A 4,053-nucleotide genomic window follows, 5' to 3' on the forward strand; every position below is an offset into this window, starting at 1 on the left:
CGCTCCCACACTCCCCTGTCTCGCATTCAGAGCTTGTCCCCTCTAATAAATGTTATAAAGTAATTCATGCTTAAGGGGACAATGTATATAATAAAAATTGTAAAAAGAATGTAACATCCAACGAGCCTCTGACCACGAGCAACCTGGAGACAGATTACTACACTGGAATTACGAAACTCTTGGTGGCAGCAGGAGAACAATGCTTCGTTTTCTCATAAAATAACGTGGCCGGCGCAGAGATGGGCTTTGTGAAAAACGCCAATCACATGTTTTTAAAATTTTAAAAGTTTAATAGTAATAAAATGGTCATAAAAATAAAAATACAATTAGAGCAATAATAATTTGGCAATTTGAATTAGGACAATATGAGACGATAGAAACAAAGAGTTACTGATGTCCGGGTACCTTTTTCTGGGCAGCATAAGCCCGAAAAAGGACACCCGTTAACAGAGGATTAACCCTTAAAAACAACAGCCTGTTGCATATTCATACACCTCATACATGATGCATAAATTCCATTCAAACACAGGATTCTGTCTGGTCAGTGTCATCTTCTTCCTCTGAATCCTGACAGCGGCTTCGAGGCAGGAAGGAGTTTGTTTCTTCTGATAAGAGGGCAATAAATTATTTTTCTCTGAAAAATTTAGGTGTCCTGTGGCTGCTATCTCACTGCGAGTCCTTTCTTTAAAAAAAGTATCCTACATAGCATAGTTTCTATTTTAGCATTTTTTATAGCCTAAAACTATATTTAACACACTACTTAAGAGAATTAATACAGCATTACTTTCTAACACAACACATATAATATTCATTTTAATATTTGTGAAAAGCCAATCATAAAATACATGCATTTTTCACAGGCTTCCTCCGGAGCCATCAAGGAACACCCAAGGGTGTTCATCGCTTGGTAGATACCATTAATCAAGATAACTGAAGTTGCCAAGGAACGTATATCGTATATCTGAATACACGACTTCCCCTGACATGACCAGAGCCTGCCACTACTCAGGAAACAGCAATTGTCCAGACCTGCACAGTGAAAGAAAACTTCATACGTATGCAGGGTTACAAAAGAAATTGGGGCACCTCTGCTTCAAGCAAAACAAAACTGTATAAAACAGCCCCGCTGGAAATGGCATTCTTGAACAGAGGGGCATCTGATGCGATAGAGGTCAGATCTAGGTTCACCCAGTGCCAATCCCGGGCTCAACGCTGTCTCTTTGGCCGTGGGTTTTGAAGACCGTATTTTGGTCACGAAAATAAAATCTTTCACATTTATTAATTTGGATTTCTGGCTGATTATTTATGTAACATATGTTAGAAATAATTCATGCTATCAAAGTATGTATTTTATAAAGATTGTGAAATCCAAACAAGTCTCTGACCACAAGCAGCCTGAGAGGTGGATGTCTATTCAAACTCCGAAATAAATTCCTGGAGTCGGCCAGATAATGATCGGCATTTACCCCAAGAATAGACGCACCCAAAGCAATGATCACCGGTGTCCCGAGTCATCGGAAACTGCCTAAGAGCAATCGTCCTGTTGATAGCATTGATCAAGGTAGCCGAAGTCACCAGAAAGATACATGCGAATACGCGACTTCCCGGGATTCGATCAACCTGGCTGGCTATCAACCAGGAGGCAGCAATTGGTCCAGCTCTGCACAGTGAAAGAACCAACTGTGAATGTGAAGAGTTACAAAAGAAGCCGGTGAAGAGTTACAAAAGAAACTGAGACTCCTCTGCCTGGGGCACAATAAACTGTATAAAACATCTCCGCTTGAAGCGGCTCTCGTGAACAGGGGATTCGATGGAGGTCGGATCCAGGTTCACCAAGTACCAATTCCGGGCTCAACGCTGTCTCTTTGGCTGTGGTGGTTTTGAGGACCGTATTTTGGTCACAGGAAAAGATAAATAAATCCTTTCGCATTTTTCATAATTTGGCTTTCGATTGATCATTTATAACAATTCATAACACCCGTTAAGAGACAAAACCCACAAATCTGCAGCTAATTTCCTGGGTTTTGTCAATGGAAAGTGTGGGAATGGATTCCTGAGGGTGCCTCTCCCAGAGCTGCTGGAACTGGAGCTGGTGTTGCTCGGGGATAGTTGGGATTTCTGCTGCCCATTTTCATTCAGCACTGAGGCCGTGCTGTGCCGGTGCTCCCCAGAGAGTTCCTATGCAAAGCTACCGAAAGCACAACTGTGCTTAGTTATTTCCTGGCGTTAAAGATGCCTCTGAAAAGACACCTTTTCCTTAATATATGTTTTCTGCCAGGACAAGAAAAATGTAAGAATTGTTTAGTTTTTGTAGTATTTATCCTTGCTGAGAACTCTGTCCCTGCCAAGAGGAGGGTCCAACTAGCAGTAAGGAGATTGAAAATGGAGGTGAGAATTTGAAAAGGAAGTGAGAGAAGATGAACATGATACAAATTTTAAATCTAAACATTTCAAGGAGGAGGAGGGGCATGGTTCAAGAGGCTTCTTTGCTAAACTTTACGAAGTATTTAGAAAATATTTGAGTGTTTTCAATGAAAAAAATCTTTGCTTTAAAAAGTATGGGAAAGATCTAGAAAAGTGGATGTTTCCTTCCATTATACTTTCTGCCCCTTGTATTGCATACCTTTGTACTGATGATTCAGTCCTTCTCCAATCCATTTCTTTATCAAAGTAGTGTTTCCAAAGTATTAACAAGTAACTTTTTGATCCCTAAAGCCCACATATCACAAACAATACCAAAGTTCACTACACTATGAAGATAAATGTATTCCACGTGTAGATAAGAGCTGAACTATTGTTCCTGTAATAATTTAGCATATTACCTGGAAAAGATCATTTTAATTTGTTCCATTTCTAAAATTAGGATTCCCTAGATGAAAGAAAAACCCATGAAATGTATAATTGGGAGGGACAGGGGGGCTTTATGCTGAAAGTGTTCTGTATTAAGCAAGAGATGTTCAGTGTTGGCAATAACAGCATTTTATTCACATCTGAAATACTTAGGGACAGGATGCTTAATTAGTAAGAGACGACAACACTTCAAATTCCATACTTCAAATTCTTTGTAGGTTTTTGCCTCGTTTTTTGGGATAATATGGAAACAATATTTCTATTAGTTTTTTAAAAGAGCCATTCAAAATTAAGTGGGATCTTCTTTAGAGAATAATTTTGGAGAAAAAATATCTATTCTTAAAAAATATTATCACTCATTTAAGGAGTCATCCTCACAGTGCCTAGCAGTGTTCTACAACACAATCAAGTATCATACTTCCTAAACCACACAAATTTCTAAAGGAAAATTTCTGACGGAAATGGGAGGAATCAACAAAAGCAAGCATTACACATTGGATTTACAAATAAAAAATGGATGCCCACGGGTACATGAACTTCCTATCCAAAAAATAAAAATAAAAAATGTATGGGCTACTTGTCTTAAGTAACTTTTAATGACCTTTCCTGCTTTTTCTGGAGCAGTAGTGATGAACTTCAGCCTTGCTTCTGGTGTGACTGCTCTTTTTAGAGGTGTATCAATGCTCCAGTACACTTATTTTCTGTCTCATGAGCAGCATGGGTTTCTAAGACATGGAGGACTTTTCAGGACTGATGAAACACTTCTATGAAGACACACAGAAAGTCTCATGTGTAATGCACAGTGCATTTATAATTGCTGTTTGTTGATACACTGGTTTCTATTAAATTGAATTTTTACTTATGAAAGGGTGAGGAGAGCTGCAGTGCATTGGCCGTGTCCAGTGGGCCTGGAATATACAAAGGGCATAAAGAGAGCAACGTCTGTGTCTGTACTGGAGTGTAAAGCTGTCATTAGCTCAGTCCTTGCCAAGACTTGGAGTACAAGCAGCACCAAGAGGCTCAGGTGCTGCCTGGCTGCTTTGCAGCCACATTGTCCTGCCAGCACATGGTCCTGCTCCTCTCTCCCCATGGTCTCAGCTTATGATCTATTTCCAGCTCCCTGCAGCTGGAGAAGTGTGTCCATCATTCCAGGTTCCTGTTGGAGCTGTATGAAACAAACCATGAGCAATGCAGGATTGTATT

Source organism: Melospiza georgiana, chromosome 2 (genome assembly GCF_028018845.1).
Source record: "Melospiza georgiana isolate bMelGeo1 chromosome 2, bMelGeo1.pri, whole genome shotgun sequence".
Lineage (NCBI taxonomy): Eukaryota > Metazoa > Chordata > Aves > Passeriformes > Passerellidae > Melospiza > Melospiza georgiana.